At 44.2% G+C, this 14959-nt stretch overlaps 1 long non-coding RNA gene across 2 annotated transcripts; it reads left to right on the forward strand.

Annotated features, from left to right (window-relative positions):
• The first annotated feature begins 2187 nt into the window (after positions 1 to 2187).
• On the forward strand, positions 2188 to 12920 carry LOC116865215. Of its 2 annotated transcripts, none has more exons than XR_004382161.1 (3): positions 2188 to 2279; positions 2366 to 2471; positions 12890 to 12920. It is a non-coding gene; the product is annotated as an uncharacterized LOC116865215 (long non-coding RNA). The 2 variants fall into 2 exon arrangements; XR_004382162.1 differs by lacking the exon at positions 12890 to 12920 and adding an exon at positions 8699 to 9713.
• The last annotated feature ends 2039 nt before the right edge of the window (positions 12921 to 14959 follow it).

Genomic DNA, 14959 nt, shown 5'->3' on the forward strand with positions numbered 1-14959 from the left:
TTTTTTATTTTTTTATTTTTTTAAAATATTTTATTTATTTATTTGTCAGAGACAGAGGGAGAGAGAGTGAGCAAGCACAGGCAGACAGAGAGGCAGGCAGAGGCAGAGGGAGAAGCAGGCTCCCCGCGGAGCAAGGAGCCCGATGTGGGACTCGATCCCAGGACGCTGGGATCATGACCTGAGCCGAAGGCAGCCGCTTAACCAACTGAGCCACCCAGGCGTCCCTCTAAGTCTTTTCTACTGAAAGTTCTATTTCTCTGGGAGTCAAGAGAAGGAAGGCGGTTATCGGTCTTACTGTTCAGTATGCACTTAACCCCCTTGACTTCAGCAAGGAGCTATCTACTTACCCTCCTTTGAATTCAATAAAAATTTCCCATTTGGTTTCTCTGGAGAATAAACCCCGGGGCAAAGGGAAGCTGCCTAGTTCTTCTAGGGGAAAGTAGGAAACTGGGTATCTGATTACTCTATGTTAAGGTTTTGGACAAATCCTGATATATCCAGGCCTATCTGTCACTGGGCGATGGCGAACTGGGGCTTCTAGTTCCTGAGTCTTTTCCAGGGTGTTATGTTACAAATGAGTTGCTTTTTCAATTACCATCCTCTGACTTAACAGAGTTAGATTCAGCTTTCCTCACTTTTTCATGTTCTTCACCTTCTTCATCTTTTTTTTTTTTTAATTTGGATGTCTAGAAAAAATTAATTCATCAATGGATGATGGAGATGGGGAAGAAAAGGGAGCTTTGGAGGGCTCACAAAGGAATGGGCACTTTGACCAGGTCTTGAAAGGTCAGTCGGGTTGGATTGTTTTGTTTTGTTTGAGCAAGAGTCAGTTGGATTTTGACTATTGTGAGATTGGCCTGAATATAAGAATGTAGGGAAGAAAATTCTAGATCAAAGAAAGCACATGAGCAAATGAGGAGCAAAGTGATTTAGCTTAAATGGTTTCTTTAAGGAAATCACCACTTCACTATCAGCTTTCTACAGGCAAACACTTGGCCCACTTTTGTCTTGTCTCCTATACTTCTGTCTTTTTTCGTTTTGATCTTTTAAAATACTGTCAACTTAATGGGACTTAGAGGTAGAGTGGTTATAAATGCCTTTGTTTAACCCAAGATTTTTCAACCTTGATACTGTTGACATTTGGGGGTCTGATAACTCTTTGTTGGAAGGAGGGAAGGAGCTGCCCAGTGCATTCTAAGAGGTTGGACAGCATCCCTGGTTTCTTCCCATTAGATGCCAACAGCTCCCAGTCCCCCACTGTGACAACCAAAAGTGTCTCCAGACATTGACAAACATCCCTTGCTGGGGGAGTGGCTTGTAGGGAGTGGAGGTTGTCCAGTTGAGAACCACTGGTTTAATCTATCACTTTTTATTAGATGTCTAGAAAAATATATGCATCAGTGGGTGTTGGGGGAGGGAAGAAATGGGGGTTTTGGAAGGTGACACAGGAATCGGCATTTTGACTCAGTCTTAAAAAACGACTTGAATTTTGAAGGTAGAAGATGGACTAGAGTGTTAGAATTGTAGGAAAGGGAATTCTGGGCAAAAGAAACCACATGAACAAATGGGAGCAAAATGATTGATGTTAAATGGTCTTCTGTAACCTCAGTGTAGGGTACCCATAGCAAGGGAAGAGTCTGCAGAGATAGGAGGCAGATTACGGAGGCCTTGACTGCAAAGATGTGGAACATGGACCTTTCTTGCTGTGATGTAATCACATCTTTGATTTTGAACAATGACTCTAGAAAGTGAGACCTGAGTGCTGGGAGATCGGTGAGGTGTCCACTGCGGGTGTCAGGGGGGAGGACACCTGACTGGGACACTGGGAATTGCAGAAAGAATCTTCCAGTGTCTTCATTTCAGTGCTAGTGAAAGGCACTGAAGGGAGGGGGTCAGAGGTTGAGCAGAAGGGTTAATGAAGCCCTCTGACATATATTTTTGCATATTAAAAGAAAAACCTGTCTCCATTCGAGGAAAGTACCTTACCAGTGGGAATTTCAGGAGGCTGATACCCCTCCAACCACACCCATGAGACAACTTCAGTGGGGTATTGGCAGCCCGGAGTCCAATTATAGCGATTGACGATAACAAATAGCACTGATGCTTGAGGTTAAAAAGGGAACTAATGCTTCCTAATGAAGACCGTTTAAATTTGCATTTGAAGGCAAGGTGGTCCACAGAAGAGCTGAAATGCTTTCAGAGGGAACGTCACTGCTGCCACCCTTGACACCTCAGCTCCTAATCTTAGTAAGAGAACCGGAACTACCCTTTTATCTCAGGTCTGCTTGGAAGATCAAGCCAATTTGGCTCTTTGACAGCTACTGCCTTGTTTTGGTGGTTGTTTCCGAATTACTTTGTTTTACAGGTATCAAACTCATGAAGAGCAAAGAAGAGAGGAGAGAGACATTACTCAAAGATTTGGGAATTTGGGAGTTAAAGAGACAACATTTATAGATAGAGCCTCCCTAGAGGTAAGCTTACAAACAACTTTTCCCCCTCCCCACTTTCAATTTTTACCTTACTACCCCATCCTCCTCATTAGTGAACTGTTGGGGGAAGTTCTGGTGAAAAGTGAATACTTCCTGATTTGAGTAAAAGAAGAAAAAAAGTACAGAAAGGAGATATGGTTTCGAGAGCAAAGGGGAATTGACTAAATGTGAAATCTTCGGTGACTGTATGAAGTTGGGAGACTCCATGTTGAGCTTCGAGTGGCTGAAGGTTCTGGGAGGCCTGGTAGGGAGACATTCCCACGTGCTGATGGAGTGAGTCGGCCTTGATGGGAGGGTCTCCATGTGACACCTTCCACTGAGATCTCATTTTCTGGCCTGGCTTCCCACAAAGGCATGTTACACAATTGACTGCCACAAGCTTAGGAACCTGTTCCATCGGTAGAGAGAATGACAGGGACGTTTGAAGATTCTGGAAGCGTAAATAATGCTGGCAGTGACTTGCTGCTCGAGAGGCTAAAACAGTAGCTAGGGGAGAATATGTGGTCGTTGAATTTCATCTCACCTCCTCTGAATGAAACGGGACGAGAGCCAGACATAGTTTAACACATGATTCTCGATCCAAATACCCAAGGGGATTGAAAAAAAGAAAAACGAATTTTCTACAGTTTTTTAGTCTTAGTCCTCAGAGTTCATCTTTTCTTTCAACACACTTTTTATTTGGGCACACTAGGCCCAAATGCAATGGTGCACTGCCCGTCTGCTTGCAGGTGGGTGGGGATACAAGAGTGTGCGTCTCAGTATTGCCCAATGCAAGTCCATGGTCACCATGATAAGGGATTATGCCCATTGCCATATCTGTGTGCAATAATAGTTTGCTGATCAGGTAGGGCTCTGTTTTCTGAAAGCTATTAATAAGTAAGTGACCTAGATACAGATTTGACTTGGGAAGAAAAGAACAAATATTGGTAAGCTATGTTACAATCAACAAATGCTATTTTAATGCTCTTCCCATTGCCCAGAAGGAGAGCAGTCATTGGCTAAATAAAAGTCATGGAGTAAAAACCTAAATTTCTACATGGACTCAATCTGTGATTTGCTCATCATTACTAGGCTTTAGCTTGGATTGAGGAACATGCCGTTGGTAGATACATTGAGAACAGTGGTATCGCTGGGTGGTCAATTTCTTCTTGTTCTTTTTCTTTTTTAATTGATTTTTTTAGGCTTTTTAAAAAATATTTTATTTATTTTATTTATTTATTTGACAGACAGAGATCACAAGTAAGCAGAGAGGCAGGCAGAAGAGAGACGGAAGCAGGCTCCCTGCTGAGCAGAGAGCCCGATGCAGGGCTCGATCCCAGAACCCTGGGATCATGACCTGAGCTGAAAGCAGAGGCTATAACCCACTGAGCCATCCAGGCGCCCTCAGGCGTATTTATTTATCTATTTATTTTTAGTAATCTCTACACCCAGCATGGGGCTTGAACTCATGACCCCAAGATCAAGGGTTGCATGCTCTTTGTTTTGTTCTTTTAAAATTCTCTACATGTCAATTAGTCACTAAAATAAGTAAATCTTTTGAACTGTTTTCTTGTTCCTATGATATAATGGGGTGCCTGAAGAGGACTAGACCCTCATCTTGCAACATGGAAAACTGTCATTTGGGGGATTAAAAGCACTTTACCCCTGTTGGAAGGAGCCTGCAATCTGTTTTTGGTACAGATCAGTCTGGAGGATGCTATTTTGTGGTCCTGTTTGGCAGGCCCAGATACCAACAATAATGATATCTAGCACTTATGTAGAACTCACCATGTACCAGGCACCCTTCTAAGTGCCTTACGTACGTTAATACTTTAAATCCTTAAATGGCCCTGTGTTGTGATATCTGCATTGCCCAGATGAGGCAACTGAGGCACAAGGATATTAAAGACATTGACTGGTAGTACACAGTAGAGCCGAAGTTCAAGCCAGACTGATGCCAAATTCTACACTCCTAATATCATGCCTCCTCTTAAGATAACCATTTTGGGGCAGACAAGGGTGTTGCCAATCAAAGGGACATGCACCAACCAGGACTAGCTTGTGGAATATGGACTCCCAGGGATTCCCAGAAATAAGCAGGCAAGACTGAAGCATGGCGAAGAGAATCTGAGCTCCACGTTTAAGTAAGATGGTGATTCAGACTACCATAGGAGCATTAAAGACTGGCGAAGTTGAGGATATCTGAGTTACCTATGCTTTTGTAGTCTAAATCTGAACTATACTACTTATTTCTAAGCTGTGATCACAGGAGATGATCGATGTAGGAAAAGAATACAACTTACTACATATCTGCTTATTCAATCAATATTTATTGAGTGTCTACTGTCCTATCTGCACCAGATAGCCACATGAGACAGAAGACCCTAGAACACTCCTCTGAAGGGACAAACATCCTGAGCTGCAAGTCTGGAGGCTCTGGTTTCCCAAGGTCTTGTTGGCGAGTGCCAGTGGCTCAAGGATGGCCTTGATTTCTCTACCCTCTCTGCTAGGACTTTTGTCCAGAACATTCTCAGGGGTTCTAGACAGGGCCACCCAAAAGTGAATGGTGGTCCCTGGCAGAACCGGGAGAAGCTGAGAGAACCCACAAAGCTGAGGGGCTCTTGCCCATGGAGTGCAAGTAAGAGGGAGAAACTCAGGAAACACTTAACAAAAAACCTTTCCTCCCCTAGTACTTTACCTCTGTAGATCTGGGAATAGCACCTGACCTAATAAGGAGCTGTTTCCTCTTCATTTATTCCACACAGTGCCAATATTCCTATGTTTTACTACAGAAATATTAATGTGTTAGATTGTGTGGAGTCAGCCCGGTCCCTCCAGGGGTGAAAAGGTATGATCTGTGCACTAGATGACTCTGCCAGATGCCTTTTGTTTGCCTAGGCCAACGGTCTGCCCTTCATCGCCTTCCTCTGGTCCTGGGAGACCAGCCGTGTGGATCCTTCCGTGGGCACCTCTTGCTCTCCAGCTTCTGCTTGGAATCAGCCAACAGGAAGCAACCTTTGAGGTCAGAGACAGTGGGAGAGAGAGGTGGGGGTATTTATGCCCCTGGCTGCCCTGCCACCGGGCCATGGGGAGGCAGCGGCTCAGTTCCTCTAGGAAAGGCCACAACTTTTTGTGAGATAGCCTCTCCTGGAGCCGCATCACCGTCCTATCTGGATTCCAGTAAGCACCCCCTCCCCTATCCCCTCCAGCCTATGAATTACCAATGTGATGCAATCCTTAAAATATAAGATACAATTATAGGACAGAAGGCATTATCTAAAAACTGTTTAGGTGGTCGAGAATGGTGGAATACGAGCAATTGTGGCTTGGAGTGTGGAGACGGTCATTTATTGTGTTCAGAAGAAAAAGATAAGAAAAGAAGGGAGATCCAACTAAGTTCAGAGAATGATCATTTATTGAGCATCTATGATGAGCCCAGTTCACCCACAGGTATCATCTTGCTCATTTCACCCAACAGCCCTGCAAACGCTGTTATTTATTCCTATTAGAGGATAGGGACTTGGCTGTGCTCATACAGCTAGGAACCATTGCTAGTTAAGTGGTGGAGCCTGAACTTGACTGTGCACCTCAGGACAGGACAATAATTGGAGCTTCTGCCCTAGGCAAAGGAGGCTGGGGTATCACAGACAATGATGGAGTCCAGGTACTGGATCCTTCCCTACTTTGGCATAGAGTGAGCCAGCGGAAAGGAGCCCGAGGCACCAGGACTAGGGGAGAAATCACCGCTCCGAAGGGTGAAAACATGCAGAAAGAGAGCAAGTTCTGAAAACTAACCTCAAGTACATCTGAGAAGACTTTTCTGCTTACTTTCAACCCTACCAGACAAATAAGAGAGAAGGTCTTTATTTTGGTCCTTTGTTTAATGGAAACCATGAACGTGAGGAACACCAGCCCTCCTGATACCTCAGAACGTCGTGCAATTTATTTTATAGAAGCTTCGTACTGAGAGGCTCTTAAATGGGACACCATTACCCTTTAGAATCAACAGTCGAAGAATGGTCTTATGTTTCCAAGAAGGAATTAGCAAGTATTTCTTCCATAAAGAACTCATACTGTTCTTCAGACGGTACCACCTAGAATTGTAAGTGTGTGGTAGATCAGAGCCCGGCTTTATAATTAGACGGAACTGGATTCAAATTCTAGCTCAGCTAGAAAGTAAGTGAGGGAATAGGTTGGCTATGTACAAGACAGATACAATAATAAGGGTTTCCACAAGAAAGAGGTCTTTTCTTCCTCATTTAATAGCCTGAGGTGGGTAGCCTAGGAATGGCATAGCGGGAGGGTACGCTAGGAACCACTAGCGTAGGGAACCACTCCTCCAATTTGGCTGTTCCACCATCCACACAATGATGTCTTCAACTGAAAGGCACAAGATGTCTCTTGGCTTCCTCACCCGTCTCAAGCAGCAGCATGGTAGAAGAGGGGATGGGTGAGGAAGCTCCTCCCCTTTAAAGGCAAGTTCAGGAAGTTCCCCATACTGTTCCATTTCCCTTCATGCCCCATTAGCCAGATCTTAATCTCAGGTCTGTACCCAGCCTCAAGGGAGGCTGGGAAATGAAGTCTTTATTCTAAAAGGCAATATGCCCCGAAAATCAGAGGTCCTGGCCCCTCTAGGGCCAGCTGTGTGACTTCAGGCTAGTTAATGAACTTCTGTGTCTCAGTTTCTGCATCTGTAAAATGGGAATCATAAAAGTCTGCTTTGTAGAGTGGAAGTGATGATTAAAGAGGAATGTGCTTCAGCACTCAATGAAGATAGCTATAATTATGATTGGTTTGCTGAGGCTGGGAGCACTTTGGGTCCCACCCTTGCCAGGATCCAGATTTTCCAACTCCTTTTTCAATGTAAGCTCATGTATATATCCTTTAAAAACCTTTCTGGTTACGGTTTAGTGACCAAAAAAGTTACGTGCCAACAATGAAAAGCAAAAAGTACGTTCCACATTATTCCTAGGAGGAAAGGAGTTAGCAGTGGCTCTGATTTCTTTCCCCATTCACTAGCCTGTGGAACAAGGATCGGGGGTGGGAGATGGGGGAGAGGAGCCGAGTGTGGCCCCATCTTCCGCTGCCCAGTCATGCCCAAAGCTTACCTTTCATCTCCAAAACTCAGCAAGCCAGTTTCAAGCCGAGGTATGCCAACTCCCCTCTCAGAGCTCTTGCTTCCATTCTCCACAGCCTGGCCCCCGTCCAGCCCACATTTAGCTGGAAGTTAGAAATGAATTATGATTAGAAAATAATTTTCACCATTGCTCAGTTTGCCTCTTTCTGGCTTTGTTTCTCGAGGCTGGGTGAGAACACAGGTGCTGCATTAGACAGGAGGGAGAAAGTTCTTCTTTCCTGAAGTATGGCTTAGAACCTCGTTGGGGAATGCGTTTGCTCTAGGATGTGACTGACCCATTTTAAAAGGACCCTATAAAATATCTGGAGTTAAGAGAAGCTACCTGAGCATCTCTGAGGGGTAATTAGTGGTGTGGCTTATAAAATACCGGCCCTCCATACCTGTGGCCTGAAAGGCACTCTTGTTTTCAGGTGACCACAGTCACCTGTGGTCAATCACTTGTTGCAGCCTCCTGCGTGCCCAGCTTTCCCACAGCCCCCGAGGCTCCCACCTTCCTGCCGCAGCATCCTTGGTCTATTTTTGTAGTTGAGCTACCTGAGCCCGCCCTTAGCACAGTTTGACCTCAGAGTTCTGTTGGCAATTCTTACCAACTTTCAGGACATGGTTTCCTTGCCCCATTCCTCCTCATGGAAAGAATTATCTCCTTAACTTCATCACTACATCTGGCAGCAAAGACTGAGAGCCCGGGGCAGTTAAAAACATGCATATATTTTTTAGATCCACAGGGGTTCCAAGTTCTTCTTCTTGGCTGTAAATCATCAGAGAATGTCCCAGCTGGAAGGGTTCCATTCTTAACACACAAAGATGCTAATGAAAGATGCTATAAGTCAATAGCTTTTCTTACTTCCCTCTCTCTTTCCTCTCTTGCTCTCCCTTCCCTCTTTCCTCCCTCCCTCCATAGCCCTCCCTCCCTCTTTCCCTCCCTCCCTCCTTCCCTTCCACCCTTCCTTCCTTTCCCACTTTTGCTTTGCTTTCCTTCTTTCTTTGGGCATACATCAATCACTGTGATTGCAATAAACAGCCCAAGGTTTTGGGGTTTTCGTGAACTAAGGTTTACCAATTCTAGCTAATCACTATTTTGTTCTCACTACAGTAAACTTACTTGTTGCCCTCTGCACAAAAGGGAACCAAAATGAATTCAACTCCACACTCTGGTTATCCACAACGAGGACCTATCCCTCGACGTGCATCACTTACAGCAAAAACTTTGGTTTTCCAAATTGATTCAATGTCTCTCGATTCCACCTGGATAATAGACGTTGCAATGTCAAACCAAGTCAGCTTCGGTTTCTGCGAGGAGTAAGGGCCATGTGCAGAATTGAAACCATTCCTTTTCAATGTCATTTATTTTCTGGCAACAGTTTTGGGAATCTCCACTGGTGATACGAGGAAAGTCAGCACAAGGCAGCAAAGATTTCCTCCTCTGAATCTTTTAATCTTTTTATGTTGATTCTTTGCCAACAAAACCTAAGGAAATAACTTGGCTTACATATAATTGCCATGCATTACCATAACCTGTTGCTAGGTGTGGTTTCCAAACAGTTTTTATTTCCTATGTACGTTCTTTGATAATAAAACAACATGACCCTTCTAGTAATTAGTAATGCTTTTCAATAATCACTCATGGAAGGAATTGGCATAACCCTACAAGTCTAGTTATGTTTCAAGTAAGAATTTGTTCATATATATTTATTTATTTATTTAATAATGGAAGGTGTTATAGACATGGATCGATATTATACTTCCCAACACAGAAACTAATAGAAGCTCAACTGGAAAGCTTCTGATTCTGCTGTTAGACTCAAAAGCAAAAGCCTAGAAAAGAGCAGTCTGTATTTTTGAAAGTTTGCTTATTAAAGAAAAATGTCTTATTTCTTCAAAGGAACATTAAGCAGAATGTAAAAGATTATGGGTCACGTGAAAGGACTGTGAAATGGCTCTTCTAAATTCACAGAAATTGGCTGCAACTATTTTCTTTCTTATTCTAGGAAAAAAGAAGAGCTTTTTCTATGATGTGTTAAAATAGCTCAGAAGGCTTTATTCAAAGAATGGGGAGAAACATTGCGTTTTCGGTGATTTTAATATTGAAAAGTTTGCAGGAAATGCTCATAATTTAAACTGAAGTGAAAGAAAGTAAAATACAAAATAGGCTTTTTTGTAAAAACTGGAAACATTTATATTAAAAAATTGAAGAAACACACACTAAATGTTAGTATTTGTTTTCTCTGGATGTTGAGACCCTTTGTTGGTAAAGTTTACCTTCTTTATCCTTTTGTGCCACTTTCCATTTCCACAGTGATTAGATTATATTTCTTAAGGGAAATTATGATTTTAAGAAAACAGATTAAAATAATGGACGGCCTTCTCTCCTAACAGAAATAAAATTGGGAAAAAAATTAGAAAAACGTGTTGCTTTGGGAAAGTGAAACTTTGAATGTATATTTTTTTCTTCTTTATTCTAAGAGTTAGCAAACTTTTCTGTAAAGGGCCAGATAGTAAATATTTTATGCATTGTGGGCCATATCCACCCTGCCATTATTGTACAAAAGTAGATGTACACAACACATAAACGAATGAGCACAGTCGGGTTCCAATACAACTTCGAATATTGACACTGAAATTCAAATTTCATGTATTATAAACCATCATTCTTCTTCTGATTTTTTCTCTATCATTGAAAAATGTAAAAACCTTTCGTAGCTTGTGGGTCATATAGAAACACCTTCAGTCTATCCTTTGCCAACCGTTGGTCTATTTCATTATTTTATATTTTCCCCCAAATGTAAAATAGATACCTTAATTTTTCCCCGGTTTTCTTAACTTTAAGAATTTTAAGAATATAAAAAAAAATTTAAAAATAAATGCATATACTCAGGTCACTCATATGATAAGAGTTTACTCCCGTGGGTGGGAGCCAAGGCCAGCTCTGCCTGTCCACGTGAAATCCGAGGTCTTCGCGGGAGGTCTGCGCAGTCAAGGTCAGCAGGAGGTTAGAATCTAAGTCACAGCTGGTGTGGCTTTACCGTTGCTGATGAAAGGGAAACAGGTCTTACCCAACAAACCTGGCCACGTCAGAGCCATCAGAAGCCACTCTGCTCAAGGTATCTAGCAACGGTTTCTGTGACATTTCTTGAAGCTTCCTCAGGACCTCATTGTGGAGGAAGCAATAATTCCCCTGTGGTCACCACGAGGGCTGAACCGGGGGCACTTTCCCCACTCGCATGAGTCAGAAGTAACCCCACAAGGGTACCTCACTGGTTCAAAGAGGATGTTGTTTACAGGAGAGGGGATAGATGAAGCCAGAGGCCTGAGCGCGGTTCAACGTCAGTAATTCTGTGGGTCCTTCTAAGTGACTGTTGTAGGCTGTGGTGATTTGGGGGTGGGACGGAATAGAGCTAGACCCCCCGCTTGTTTGTTTTTCAAGTGTTAACAGACTGTTTTGCTGAAGGCTTGCTTATTCCTGGAGTCTTTTGTTATTGTTGCTTTTGTTGTACTTTAAAAAACAAAAGACTTTTTTTTTTTCTTTTCCTCCTTTAACTGTTTCATTACCTAAATCGGGAGAAAACAGACCAATCTTGGCAAGATCACGGATAACTGAGGTAAGAGGGACAGTGGGTATCTTGGGGAAGGGCTCCATCGTGAGAGACTGTAAAGGCTGTGAAGCCGGCCCAGAGGATGTCTCAGGGAAGGCAAGGCTTATAAATCAAATCATCAATCAATATGTCTATCACAAAGCCCTCATTAAATACTTATTGAGCTCTGGATCTCTACGGCCCCTGGTACATTCTAGCGGCTCTCCACATTTCTGATCAGACAGTCACAGTATGCTTCCAGGGCTGATGGGAGGTCAGTGGAAAAGTACAGGGAACTTTCTTTTTTTTTAAAATGTTATTTTACAACATATTGAAGACTCCAAATTTTGCTTATCCGAAGGGGGCTCTATCAGGGGACGTTATAGAACTAATTAATATCCCTTATTTGTGTAACGAATTGTTTCTTACTAGTCTGAGTTAAAAGAACAGAAGCCTGTCTCTAGGTTTCCTATTTTACTTGGTAAAGAAAGGCTCCCCACCATACGAAGGCACACCTTTTAAGGATTTGAACAGGAGGATGAGACTGCTTCATGCGCTGTGGGAGGAGTCCCGACTTTGGAATTCCAGAGGTCCTACAAGTGATTTGTGTTAGAGCTTCTCTGTGGCTGGTCTCCAGAGGATCACCCTGTGCCAGATGGCCATGAGGTTAGCCCCTGGGCAGGAGACCTGGGTTGGAGTGTGATCCCCAGGGGCGGAAGAGCTGAAAGCATCATAAATGTCCTCCCAGTTTGACAGAGATGCTCTTTTATTCTGTGTTAAACCAGCAAGAGCTGTAGGTAATCACTGGAGGGAAAGCAGTGGATTTAGGGGATCTAGCCCCTCCAGGTTGTGGGCGTGGGTGGGGTGGGCCGGTGGCCAGGCACCAGGATGTTAAGAATGCTTCAGATTTTGTCCTCTTGCACGCTGAGCATTGTCTCTTGCTGGCTGACAGAGGACAGCACTTCTTAGGGATAAGGGACATTTCCACCTGGAGCTACGTCGTTTTTGTCGACATCAGAACACCTTGTAAGTGCATGTCCCTGGAGTCACAAATTGGAAAATTTGACTTGTTTGGCAGAAATTGATTGTACAGTTTTTTTCAGGGTTACTTTATTTCCGTATAATGTAAATTTCACTGTATTTTCCAAGGTATTTCCAGCTTCACATGACGCCTAGCATGTAGTGTGTGCTTAATAAATATTTGCTCAAACAAGAATAAGGTTCTTATAAAATTAACTGTACTCTTACCCGGTGATCCAGCAGTCACATTCCTTGGTATTTACCCAAAGGAGTTGAAAACATATGTCCCTACAAAAACCTGCACATGAATATTTATAGACGCATTATTCGCGATTCGCCAAACTTGGAAGCAACCAAGATGTCCTTTGGTAGGTGAGTGGATAAATGAACTGTGATATATTCAGAAAGGGAATATTATTCAGCGCTGAAAAGAAATGAGCTATCAAGCCATGAAAAGACAAAGAGGAACTCTAAATGCATATTCCTCTGTGAGAGAAGCCAATCTGAAAAGGCGACATGCTGTATGATTTTACATATATGACACTCTGGGAAAGGGAAAACTGTAAGAGTAGGAAGGTCCATGGTTGCCAGGGGTGGGCGGGAAGGGATGAATGGCTGGAACACGGGGGATCTTTAGGGCAGTGAAAATACTCTGTGTGATACCGTAATGACGGTTACATGGTGTTCTACAGTTGTCCAAACCCAGAGAATGACAACGCCGGGAACGAATCCTAAGGCCAACGATGAACGTGGAGTGTTGACGGACAATGTGTCAGGGGTAGGCTCGTCAGCTGTAACAGCGTGGGGGCTCTGTTGGTGGGGGCTGTTGATAACAGGGAGATGAACCTTGTGTGGAGGCAGGGGCTGTATGGGACATCGCTTCCCCTCGATTTTGCTGTGAACCCTAAACAGTTTTCAACAGAGGTCTTAATTTAAAAAAAAAGAAGTTAGCAAGTACATGAATCCATAAGTGAGACTATGGCAAAACCATAACTTACCCATGGGATTGCTGGAAGCATTATCAATGAAATGACAGTTTTCCAACGGTCCCTGTTAGTAGGGCGTGACTCAGAAATCTGCAGAGAATTTTTCCTGAAGATCAGATATTCTGTCATAGGAATCGGTCACTTCTTTCAGTCCCCCAAAACAAGCTTGCTGAAGCTTTAGGCAAAGAAGAGCTCCAGAAACAGCCCACAGCTCTTACCTACCATTTCCTATTTGTCATTGTCGCAGCCCGCCCGGCCCTAATTGCTCCATCCTGTCTGACCAGAGCTCCCGCTCTAGACGGCCTGCCTTCTTCAGTGACCGTCCACGTTTACACTAGAGTAGCAAGCACTTCCTGGCTGGCTCCTTGCAGACAAGGAGCCTCTGTTCGCCTTGGGACCGGGGAGGAAACAGCCTCTGACTGTCCCCGTGGCTAAGCGACTGGCCCCAGCCCCAGGAGAGCAGACTTTGACACCCATATTTCTGAGCACTGGATGGGGAAGCAAACCAATCAGTTAGGATATTGCCAGGCTTTTAAAAAAACGGCACTTAGCAATAGTGTTTACAGGCTCATGTTTAAGAAAACAAAAATGCATGTCTTCCAAGAATTCCTTTTAAGTGGTTTGCGAAGGTGTGTCCTTCCTAAGTAAAGAGCTTTTCACAGGAGCTGGTGCTGAATAATGGCAGAGTCTTGTTATGGCCCTAATTGACTTGGGAGGTTGTGTTTATGTCCTGCTTGAAGCCTTCAAAAATACTGTAGGTACATTTGAGATTATACTAGTTTACTTGGCTCCTATTTAAAAAAAAAAAAAAAAGATAAGAAAAGAAAAGAAAGAAAAAGATGAAGAGTATTCTTGCCTGACTTAGAGGTTAGTAAATGGAGTGTGGCAGGTTTGTGGTCGCTGGTTTGCGGGGCTTCAACTGATTCAAATCCTGCTTTGAATCAGGGTCAAACTGGGGCCTTTTGTTAGGGGCGATCCTGAGGGGACCGCGGGCTAGGGAGGTGGAGGGGTGACAAGTGTTCTAGGGCCCTAGGTTGCTATTGTCTCACACACAAGCTCCAGTCACCAGACTGTTTTCTTCCGTGGAGGGGAAGCCAAGTCAAGAGGGAGGACGGAGGGGGGTGGGGGGAGCCCGGGAAGGGCTGGTGCAGCCATTTAGGCCTGACCGTCCCTCCCTGCTCCCAACTCCCACCCCACTCACCCAGAACCTTCCTGCTGACCCGGAGAGGGCCGAGAAGGGACGCGCTTTGGGGCAGGAACAGGAACCGGCAGTGGCCCGCGGGAGCCCAGGCCATTTTCTAGGCGAGTCGCTAATGAGAACTGACTGGGGCTCGGAGGAGAATGCAGGCCGGCCTGGGTTCCGCCCTCCATGCTAATGAAGAAGGCAGCGAGGTGGATAATTAAGGGCAGTGATGTGAATAATTCCACACCGATAATCCAAAGGTAATGAAATGCATTATGAGTTTTGGGGACAGCAGATTTGCTTTACCAGCCAAGGCTGCTTTATGATAAAATGAGCTCTGCCTTTTCTAAGCGCAGACCAGCTGACTCTGGGAGGAGCGGGCGGGGATGGGGAGGACCCCGGGGGTTGGAGGAGGAGCCGGGCCGGGATGGAGAATTCATTCGGCCATTAAAAACAACAACGTGTGGGAAGCTCGCAGCCCCGGCTCCCGGAGCGAGAGACACCCACCTCGAATTTGAAGGGGGGCAAAGAAAAGAAAAGAAAAGAAAGACACAGGCACACTGAACAATCTGGCCAACCAACCACAGCCATGT

The sequence above is a fragment of the Lontra canadensis genome, unplaced genomic scaffold (assembly GCF_010015895.1).
Source record: "Lontra canadensis isolate GAN:19392208 unplaced genomic scaffold, GSC_riverotter_1.0 scaffold1, whole genome shotgun sequence".
Taxonomy (NCBI): domain Eukaryota; kingdom Metazoa; phylum Chordata; class Mammalia; order Carnivora; family Mustelidae; genus Lontra; species Lontra canadensis.